The sequence below is a fragment of the Myxine glutinosa genome, chromosome 5 (assembly GCF_964187855.1).
Source record: "Myxine glutinosa chromosome 5, kmMyxGlut1.1, whole genome shotgun sequence".
Classification (NCBI taxonomy): domain Eukaryota; kingdom Metazoa; phylum Chordata; class Myxini; order Myxiniformes; family Myxinidae; genus Myxine; species Myxine glutinosa.
Window position 1 is genome coordinate 133412206 of NC_136265.1, and position 11607 is coordinate 133423812.

Genomic DNA, 11607 nt, shown 5'->3' on the forward strand with positions numbered 1-11607 from the left:
GGAGACGAAAGAACGGGAAGTAAGGACGCACATAGAAACTATCAAGGTGGCCTTAGAGGACGAAATTGAGGGGGCGCACCGAGAAATGAAGGAGGTGAAGCAAAAGTTAGAGGATGTGGAAGAGGGGGTGAGTGAAATTAAGAAGAGACGGAGGGAAACTAAGAGGGAGATAAAGGAGGAAGTGATGGAATATGTACAAGGTCTGTGCTCAAATCCTGATGATGTGCTCACTAACCAAATAGGAGTTTGCAGGTGGCGGAGGAGGTGCGAAGACGAGGTGCCGAGGTGAGTGGCGATATATTCGGAAATGTATATGGTGTGAGGGGAGATTCGGTCGGCTTGGGGGTTGGTGTAGACCCGGGTGTTCGTGAGGGACCAATGATGAGGTGTATGACTGGTCCGGAGTGTATGGATAGAGGAGGTGTGCAAGGAGGTCCGACTATGGGGAGTGAGAGGAGTATTGGTAAGCAAGGGTGTGCGGGTATGGAATGGGTAGCGGGTTGCGGAAGGGCGACCCAGGCATCGACACCAAGAGGGGTAGTGTTTGGAGGGACGGGGGATGCGCGGGAGCCCCCTGGGAATAGCGTACTGTGGGAGCCCGAACGGTTTGGTCCCGCGCTGATCCCGCAAGGAGTGACGCGTGGGGTCCGGCCTTCGGGCGCCCACAAGGTCCCACTCGCACCGTATGACGGCAAGATTGATCTGAGGGCGTACCTTGCGCAGTTTGAATACATGTGTAAAGGCAACGGTTGGAATCCGGACGAAGGTGGAGTACATCTTGTGGGAGCACTGCGCGGTGCGGCGGCGGAGGTGCTGACAGCTTTACCACCGGGTACTCTCACCCTGTCAGCTCTCCGTGCGGCCTTAATTAACAGATTCGGCATTGAACAGCAAAGCGAGCTTGTTAAAGCTCAGCTTGCTCAGCGAAAACGCAAGCCCCAGGAGACCATCGGAGAGCTTGCCCATGACATTCGCCGCGCAGTAGGGATTGCACACGCGGACATGGCAGCGAGTTCCCAGGAAAGCCTGGTGCTGGATCACTTTATCCAGGCCCTTCCGGATCTGGAGCTCCGACAACAGCTCGCCATGTGGCGCCCGCAGACCATGAGTCAGGCGGCCGACGCTGCAGCCCGTTGGGAAGCAGTGAGGCCGCTGGCCCGGGGAGGCGAGCGCCACGCAGTGGCGGTGCGTCAGGTAGGGCCGTGATGGGGGGCCCTGACCTGGAGAGCATGGTTCGGAGGCTGGTGGATCGGCGCCTAGCGGGACCTGGACCATGGCAGGCGGCTCCAGCAGTGGCACCTGGTAGTCCACGGCAGAGTACACCATTTCGGACATTCAGGGGGGGCAATTTGGAATACCGGAGGCAAGCACCTTACCAGGTGAGGTGTTATAATTGTGCTCGGCTGGGTCACCGTGCGTGGGAGTGTCGAGCTCCGCGCCGGGACGGTCCCCGCCAGCCGATGCCCTCAACTCCGCCCCGTATCGATCGGCCCAGCCGACCTGAGACACCCCCCCCCCCCCCCCCCCCCGCCAGGGCCCGGGAAACTAGAACGTGCCGGGCATGCAGGGCGGTGTTCGGCAGTAGGGGATGGAGAGGAGCCCTCATTGACGTGACAGGTCATTCATTGTGGCCAAATTGGAACAGGTAGTTTGACAATTCGATGCAAAATTGCCGGCGTGGGGGTAGACGCCGTTGTGGACACGGGAGCCAGCGCCACGATCATCAGCCCCGTGATCCTTAATTCGAGTGCAGACGGTTGGGGTAAAATCCAGCGTCTGGAAAATCATAGTTTGCAGTTGGCTACCGAGGCAACCGCTCCGATCATAGGGCGTGGTTTTGTAACCCTCAAGTTGGGATTGGAAAAGAAGGAGATAGAGGTTTGGGTGGCGGAGGTGTGCGACCCATGCTTAATAGGGTTGGATTTGTTGACTGCCAGCGGTTGTAAAATCGACTTGAGCCGGCGGATCCTGCAAGTGGGAGTGGAAGAGCTACCATTGGAGGGGGTGTGCACGGCCGAGAGGGTGGAGCTGGAGGCTCCTGAGGCCGTGACCATCCCTCCGGGGGCCGAGGCAATAGTGCCGGCCCAATGGTCAGCTCGCCCGACATGGCAGGAGTCCTGCGGCCTGGTCGAACCGGTGGCAGCATGAGCCACACCTGGTTTAATCGTGGGCCGCGCCCTTGTAAAAACGGACGGGCCGGTGGTGGCCGTCCGAGTAATTAATATTAGTGCAGAACCACGCACTATAGGGAGGGGCATGAAGGTAGCTGGCTGCACCCCCAGTTAGAGCAGTCGCGTCAGTGAGGGGCGAGAACGTCCAGCCGAACCGGCCTCAGGGGGAGCCTTCAATAAGTACTAGGAATTGGCCCGATCCCATTTGCGAAATGGTAAATCGAAGTAGCGTAGAGTTGGGAGGTACCCAGAAGGAGGCCTTACACAAACTGGTTGGATCCCATTTGGATCTCTTCTCCTTGTCCACTGAGGATATTGGACGTACGGGCCTGGTGAAACATCAGATCCACACCGGTGAGGCCCGGCCTATTCGTCAGGCCGCCCGACGGCTCCCTTGGAGCAAGAGGGCGGAAGCTGACGAGCAGGTTGAAAAAATGCTCGACGCAGGCGTGATCGAGCCCTCGGGAAGTCCCTGGGTGTCACCTGTTGTGCTGGTTAAAAAGAAAGATGGGACCACGCGGTTCTGCGTGGACTATCGCCAGCTAAACAACGTGACACTCAAGGACTCATATCCACTGCCAATAATTGATGACACCCTCGATGCCGTTGCGGGCTCAAATTGGTTCACAACTTTGGACCTCAAGAGTGGGTATTGGCAGGTGTAGATGGATCGGGCAGGGAAGGAGAAAACGGCATTTTCCACAGGTAAGGGGCTGTATCAGTTCACTGTAATGCCGTTTGGTTTGTGTAACGCCCCCGCCACCTTTGAGCGATTAATGGAACATGTACTAGGCGGCATGCCATGGCAATCATGCCTGGTATACCTGGATGACGTCCTAGTACATGCCAAGACCTTCCCCCAGGCGTTAGCTAATTTGGACCAGGTGTTCGGGTGCCTCAGACAGGCAGGGTTGAAGCTGAACCCGAGTAAGTGCACCTTGTTTGCAAGGGAGGTGGCCTATCTAGGTCACGTTATCGGTCACGAGGGGGTAAAAACGGACCCAGGCAAAATTACAGCGGTAGAGGAGTGGCCCGCACCACGTACCATCAAGGAGGTGCGGGGATGTTTGGGACTCTGCTCCTACTACCGGCGCTTTGTGGCGAAATTTGCGGAGTTGGCCCGTCCCCTCCACCGACTTATGGAGAAGGGGACGCGATTTAATTGGACAAGGGAGTGCCAAGAGGCCTTCCTAAAATTGAAGAGGTGTTTGACATCCGCACCCCTTCTAGCTTACCCCACTAGTGACGGGACATTTACCCTGGACATGGATGCGAGCCAGGAAGGATTGGGCGCAGTTTTGTCTCAGACACAGGAGGGTGTGGAGAGAGTGATTGGTTATTATAGTCGGGCCTTAAGTAGGCCCGAGCGAAATTATTGTGTAACCCGCAAGGAATTATTGGCTATGCTGGCTGCCATGAACCATTTCCACCCGTACCTGTACGGGCAGAAATTTTCGGTTCGAACTGACCATTCCTCCTTGCAATGGCTCCTTCGGTTCAAGGAACCGGAGGGCCAAATTGCAAGGTGGTTGGAAAAGTTGCAGCAGTACGATTTTAATGTGACCCATAGGTCCGGGAAGGCCCATGGTAATGCAGACGCACTCTCTCGGCATCCTTGTCTGGGGGAAAACTGTAAATTTTGTGCGAGACATGAGGAGAGGGAGCAATTGGGCGATTCTGCCCCGATTCTCGTCGTCCGGGCAACCCGGGTGAGAGGGCCAATTTTGCCACTAACCGCAGATGAAGAATTTGGAACTTTGGCATGGAGCACGGCCCAGGAGGATCCTGTTCTGGGGCCGGTGTTCAAATGGGTCAGATTGGGGCAAAGACCAAAGGGGGAAGAGGTCACCCCCCTCGGGGCGCAAACAAAGGCGTATTGGGCTCAGTGCCAGACCCTGGAATTGAAGGATAACATCTTATATCGCAAGTGGGTGGAGGTTCCCTCTGAAAGAACTTCCTGGCTGGTGATAGTCCCTGACAAATTTAAGTACGTCATATTACAACAGGTGCATGGTACCCGCTCCGGCGGCCATTTGGGCAGGACAAAGACAACATCTCGGGTCCGCCGGAGGTTCTATTGGGTGAATATGGGGCGCGACATACAGGACTGGTGTCGGAGATGCGACGCCTGTTCTGCCAAAAAGGGACCAGCACGGAGGATGAGGGCCCCCCTTCAATTACACCAGGTGGGGGCCCCCCTTGAGCAGGTGGCTATGGATATTCTAGGACCACTACCCCGCACCCGCCAAGGTAATAAGTACATCCTCGTTGTAATGGACTATTTCACCAAGTGGCCGGAGGCCTAAGCCCTCCCCAACCAAGAAGCCGGGGTTGTAGCGCAGGCCTTCGTGGAAGGATTTGTATGTCGGCACGGGATTCCACAGGAGCTGCACACCGATCAGGGTCGAAATGAAAGCCAATTACTAAAAGATGTGTGCAGACTCCTGTCAATTCGGAAAACCAGGACCACGCCCTTGCAGCCACAATCTGATGGGATGGTGGAAAGATTCAATCGAACATTGATCCAACAACTGGCCTTGTTCACCACCACCGGTCAGGATGACTGGGACGAACATCTCCTGTACTTGTTAATGGCCTACCGAACTAGCCAGCACGGAGCCACCGCATGCAGTCCAGCGTTGCTTATGTATGGGCGGGAGTTACAGGCTCCCGCCGACTTGCTATGCGGTCCCGTGCCAGAGACCACGGATATCCCGCCGAGGGAGTGTTACGCACGTCACTTAGAGGAAGGCATGGAGAGGGTCCATGCCTTCGCCCGCCGCCAGCTCCATCTGGCGGGGGCCAAGATGAAGCGCAGGTACGACCACCGGAGCCAGAGGAGCCAGTACGCTCCGGGGATGAAGATTTGGTTCTTTAATCCCCGGAGGCGGAAGGGTAGGTGCCCCAAACTCACCTCCCCCTGGCAAGGCCCGGGAGTCGCCCTGTCGCAAGTCTATGACGTGGTCGTTAAGATCAAAATGGGGCCACGGGCCCTCCCTCGGATCGTCCATGCCGACCGGATAAGACCTTATGCCGGCGAGCAGGCGCCCTCGTGGATCGCCTCGGCTCTAGATGCCGAGGCAGGACCCAGTACCTCTTGCGACGGGGGCTCGTAGTGTCAGAGGACTGGGGGGGGGGGTGGTAGTGAGACATGCCCGATGTGGTGGGATGGCAATTTTGCCATCTCTCACAACAACGGGGCACATGAGCAATAGCTATGGGGTTTGGCAGTGAAAACTAGCCCGGGAGGGTTAGCATATAATGTGTAGGGACCTAGAAATGACCATAGGTAACGGTAAGTTTAAGTAGCGACATTGGACAGGTAGTCGGGGACATTGAGAGGGTAGTTGGATGATAATGACGAGGGAGCGCAATAATGTAAGGGGGCGACGGGGAAGCGCGAGTTTTAGCAGGGCACCAGGTAGATTAGATGATGCCGTGTGAGTGAGAGTATTGATATCGAGCAAATGAGGAATTGCTAGGCAATGCTCGGGGGAGATGTGTGTGTGAGCGTGGGAAAATCTGGGTGCCTGAGGCAATGGTTTTGAGAATCGAAAGTGTATGGAGCAGTGTATGACTGAGTAGTGGTGATTGTGTGTTGTGTTGACCAAATGGTCCAGGGAGGAAGGAGGGTGCAGGAAGCACCAGGTGTAGGAGTGATTGCACAGGTGTGCAAATACAGGTGTATGGAGAATGGTTGTATGGAATAAATGGTCTTGAATACATGGAGTATGGAATATATGGAGTATGGAATGGATGGGGTGGAGTGAGTATGGTGGAAACTGTGGAGTGGAGTGGATGGTGCGAAGGTGTGTATGGGGAGGATGGACCCCATCACAAATACCCGGGGAGGGTAGTTTAAGAGTTAGGTAGAGGGTGCAGGTAAATTGTGGTTGGATATTGGCATCTGTGGTGCGTGTGGAAGAATGGTGTTTGGATGGGTGCATTAGTGACGTGGAAATGGCTGGGCGTGTGGCCTGTTAGTGTGTGTAGTTGAATGGACACTCCGCCACTGTTGGGATGTCGGCCAGGTGAGGCCACAGGTGGGCTCTGGGAGCCGGTAGAGTTGTTGTGGATGGGGCCCGAGGATCCGGAGGACGGACCCGGGTAGCCCAGTGCCAGAGAGGGCACCGAGTGGGGAGAGCGCCAGAGGGCCTTCCCCAGGTAGATAGGTTAGGTTAAGGAGCAGGTAAGCTCGGAGGCAACTGCAGTGGTGGAGGTGTGCAGGTGGGTAGACCTGCTGGGAGAGCCACACGACCCAGTCCTAAAATTGTGCAAGGGCACAGGGAGTTGAATCGGGGGAGTGAAACCCCAAATTGAGGAAGCACCACAGTTTGGGCAATGGGAATTTGGTTCTTAAAACCACATAGAGTAAGATTGCCAATGGTTTGGCAGGGAAAGACCCGAGGTAGTGTAAAGTGTATTAAAGTCATTTAGAGGATAGTTAGGATTAAGAATCTCCTCGCACCATCTACATCCACTCACCTGAGGTGACAGAATGCCACACCATGCCATGTTGTTGTTGTTTTTTTGTGCAAATGTTTGGAATGTGGGACGCATCATGACGTGGATGTGACATTGTGCTGATGTTCCATCTCTTCCTCCTTAAGAAGGATTGATGATGAATTGGTGATGGCAAATTTTGGATTAGAGGGATTGTGGTGACGAATTTGCTATAGGGGAAATATGGGGAAGACGAGACAGTAGTGACGAATTTGTAAATGTGTAGGTTTTTGTACATACGGGGAGGGGCAAGGGGGGGGGGTAGTGTAGGTCACATGTGGGGGGCGTACGGTAGGGACGAGCTTTCTCACTTCGCTCTCCGTACGCACCTCGTTCTGCATTACCTGTTTTGATGTGTACCTTTGTGACCTTACCCCTCGCTCACCTGTCTGCTGTTCCCCTGTCTCCCACCCGAGGACTGTGCTCTCTGGGCACCGAGGGGAGCGTGCGGGAGTCCGCCATTGTGTGCCCGAACTCTCCCAACCACAGCTGCCTGCATCGATGCACCACTTATGGACCACATGTCTGTGGCTGAGCACCACTCATGGACCCCACGGGTTGGGGCATGGCCCCTCTGCTGGAACCGGCCACGATGGCCCAAGATCTTGCTTGCGGACCCGGTGAGGTGGCACCAAAGCCCACAGGTGAACCACTCATAGTCGGCCCCCCTGTGGGCCATAAATAAAAACAATGGACACGTTTGTGCACTTTTATTTCCACCAAATAGGCCGCCAGCAAAGAAGAAAGACAACATCTGGAAGAACGACAATAGCCAGCAGAGGGAGCCGAAGAGCAAGACACCAACAGGGGTTTGTTGTTTATTATGAACTGTGGTGACTGTGCACTCCGGTGCTTTATGGTGCTTTATTGTGCTCTTTGTTGGTACTGGTGCGTCGATGCAGCGCAGGCTGTCTCCGCCCCCCCCCCCCCAAAAGGAACAATCGCAGGTCCTGGGTTAGTTTTGTAAATATTAGCGTCAATTGTAAATAATGCTCCCCACCGTAAATGTGTAGTTTGAAGACAATTCCGCAATTCGGTTAGATGTGGGCGTAAATCTGTTAGATAGGGTGCAATGCAGCAGAGGGACATACATATTTATGTTTTAAAACTGTCACACTCAGGGTCAGGTTAAATGTAGAGGGAACTACACCTACGTGCCACACTAAAGTTAAGTTTTATAGGCCCGAGGACATGCCTGGAGGATGAGGGTGCAGTGTTGTGGATTTGAGAATTGTTGTGTTTTTTTTGTATTGTTGTAAGTGTAATGAATTCTTGTAAATATCTCCGTTTGGTGTGTAAAGGTCAAAGGTCGTCCTCCTTAGTTACTCCATATACATACACGTAGCCAATCATATACCCTCTTAAATAGTTATCTCCTTATTCTATGTAGTTGAAGGCTCTGTTCCCACTAGTTGACACTGCATTGCATCAAAATGAAATAAGATAGATTCCCTTTCATTCCCATTCCAAAAACCTCCATTTCCAACTGCGTCATTGCCATTTGCCTTGCCAACTACATTTGCCGCCATTAAGGCGAGGTCATCTCGGAGAAGAAAGGCGTGTCTCCACCTCATCATAGAGGGGAGGAGTGAGCCAGCCCTTGCCGACCAACCAAGAACGAGGGGTTTGGCTTTGAGAGGGCGTGGAGAGAACAATCGGGAAGGTTTGAGGGTGTGGCCTATATAACCCGCGGCGGGACGCCCCCACGAGAGATGCGTCAGAGAGAGAACCCGTCACGCAACGCCCCCACGAGATACGAGAGAGAAGGCAGAGGAACCGGTGAAGAGCACGCGACGCAGCGGCACGCAGCAGCTTCAGCCACAGCAGCTTCGGGTTTCACTTTCAACGGCAGTATCGACCGTGGCCGCGAAGGAACGCACCGTGCAAGACCGATCAAGAGGGCGGCGGCTGCTCCCTCCCGGCCCGACCGTGCTTCGGTCCGAGCTGAACCTTCCTCTCCCTCCAGTCAATCCACTCTGCAATTCCCCATTCGTGTAAGTCTGATTGTTCGTCCGTCTTTCATGTTGTCTTGGGGTTTATAAGTAAGACTGTATAGTTAAGTTAATGATTGCACTATGTCTCCTGTTCCTTCCATTGCCTTGTAAATCGTATTTCCTTTCCTTTCTGCTTAGTTGTGTGTAAATAATAATAAATCCTGTTATTCCCTACTTTGTCTTTTTCTTCTTCATGCTCGTTCGGTCGCTTTAGAGGTTTCCCCATTGAGTATATGTGGCGCGATTTTGGCCAACGTTTAAGGATCGGGTCTAGTTCTGTTAATAGTTCGTGCCGCGGTTGCTAAAACTGCTCGGCAATTAACATCTGTCCGCGGTCGCGAACGGGGTTGCGCACCTGCCTTTCCGGAGGGAGCTGTGCAGCGTCAGGGACCACGTCGGTCAGTCATAAACGAGGGGATTAACCCCCCTCGATAAGGGGAACAGAGGCCGACGTTGGGTTCCGTAACAATATATATATTGCGGTTCTGAGAAAGTGTACATATATGATTAATAAAGGTTAAAGGTTTGCCCCCATAGTTAGTCCACATGCAACACGCAAGCCATCTTAGAACATTAGTTATGTCATAGTATGTGTAAGAGTAGGCCATTTCCATTAGTGATACCTGCGTTGTGTAAAATAAATAAATAACAGTAGGCCCCGTTCATTTTGCAGCCCACCCTCCAATCGACCCTGTTGGGCACCATCCAGTCTGCGCCCCATTCCCCATTGCGCACCATCCAGTCTGCGCCCTATTGCCCCTCGCACTAGGATGCTCAAACCAGCCAAATGCCACGAGGTAGGCCTGGAAAAGGGGGTGGAGCGTGAGGTCGGGGGGTGTGGCCACGTCAAGCAGACGTCAAGGGCGGAGCCGGTAAGACCCAACAACCAACCAGGGCTCGGGTGGGATGGCGTGAGGGGCGTGGTCAGAGCGCGGCTGGGAGATTCCAGAGGGTTCGCTGGGCGGCGCTATATAACCGCGCACGCAAAGCCCTTCCAGAGGACTTGCCAGAAGGAATATAAGAGGACTGTCACGTTTGGCATTGGTGAAAGGACTCGCTGGGGGAACTTTTATTGCGCAAGGGCTCGAGGACTTCGTGTGGGAAAGCGCCATTGTTGAGGACTGGTTGGGAGAGGCGCTGTTATACTGACTGATTGCAAGGACTTGTTGAGGATTTGGCTTTGGGCTTGCTGGGAGTGCATATAAAGCGCCGGTATTTCTATTACGTACGTCGTACGTGGCCGTGAGCCGCGAAATAACCGCCAGCCCAGCTTACCGATCCCCCCATATAATTGTCTGATCCGCGTCAACGACACGCGAGGATGCCGCCGGTTGCTCAACCCTCTTCGTCCTACCATCTTCTTCGCGGGGCGAGTCGGGGACCGGAGCGAGCTGTGGACGCCATTCTTTGGACCATCGCCTGACCACCTACAAACCCCATGTGAGTGAGTCTGAGAGTGTGACTGAGTGTGAAGCGGGCCCGTGTCCAGGGATAAGTTAAGACTGTTATTAAGGCTGCCCTGTGTATTCTGTTCTTCTTCTTCATTGTACAAAGTGTAATAAATCCTGTGTTATTCCTTTTCCTCTTGGTTCGACCGTTTCCGTCTTTTCCTCAATTGGATAAACGTGGCACGATTCGGAACCGCTTAGAATCGGGTTTAGTACCTGTTAACGGCCCAGACCACGGCTCGCTATCGCTCGGCGTGTCCACTAAAACCGTGGTTCGGGCGGAGTTATTTCCTTGCTTCCTGGGAGGCGCTGGTAATTAGGTAATAGGAACAATTCGGCCTACCACCCTATTCAGCGCTGACCGGAAGGAACGTCATAGCCCCGGATCACGTCGGCTAGATAAAAGACAAGGTGATTAATCCCCCCTTGGTAAGGGGAAGGCCAACGTTTGAGATCCGCAACAATATATATATACTTTCGTGCTCCAACCTAATGAGCAAACACCGTGATATACATATGCATATATATTGACAGGATATGACATCATTGGTATTTTAAAAATCGTTTGATGGAATGTTTTTCAGAGGTAGGTCATGTGACTATAAATGATTGCACTTGTACTGGTATAAACTACAAAGACTGACCAAAACAAAGTGTAATGTTGAACATAATGTGTGAAGGGTTTCACACAAAATAAAACATCCATAGAGAGTGAAGATGATTGAATGTAACGTTTATTATCTTATTAAAAGCCTCCAGCATTCCCCGTAATAACATGTACAAAAAATATTGATATAGTTGTGTGGAGGAAACCTGCATAATGGACCCACCATCACAATCGCAGTAAAGCTCGACAGAGCTGCAGACCAGGTAACAGCACCATACATGATGATAAAAAGTGTGGTAGCGACCAAAAAGGACCTATGTGCTGAGATCCAAAGCAGGTGGGTAAACACAAGATGGTGAGGGCAATGGACAGGCATAGGTAGATAAGTTAAAACCAACTCACCATCTCCATCCCTTTTACCAGCACGATGAACACAAGGGTTAAAAGTCCTTGTGATGCGACATTTAGACTTCCTTGTCGTGCTATGACGAAGTCTTTGCAACGACGCGGGATGGGTGGTATAGCACCTTTCACGGTGAATATACCTGAATCAACTAACTAATTATTGGTGTGACTTGGAGGTGGAAAGTTTCTCCACAACCTTCTCACCTCCTGACGTTGTCACAGCATCAAATGGAATGTGAGAAAATCTTTCCATAATTCTTTTTTTTTTTAAGCAAACTTTACATTTTACAAACAGCTGTTACAATTTCGAAAATACCTTCCAACAAATTACTGCAATGTAATTATTTGTTTTTTGAAATACTGTACTCGCGAGGCAAGGAGGAATGATCAGGAGGCGTACGGGTGACGAAAAGGTCTGCGGTGTGGTTGTACCAGTTTTTGTGACTTTTGTGGAGTTTGTCAGGTGTGGTTGTGACTTG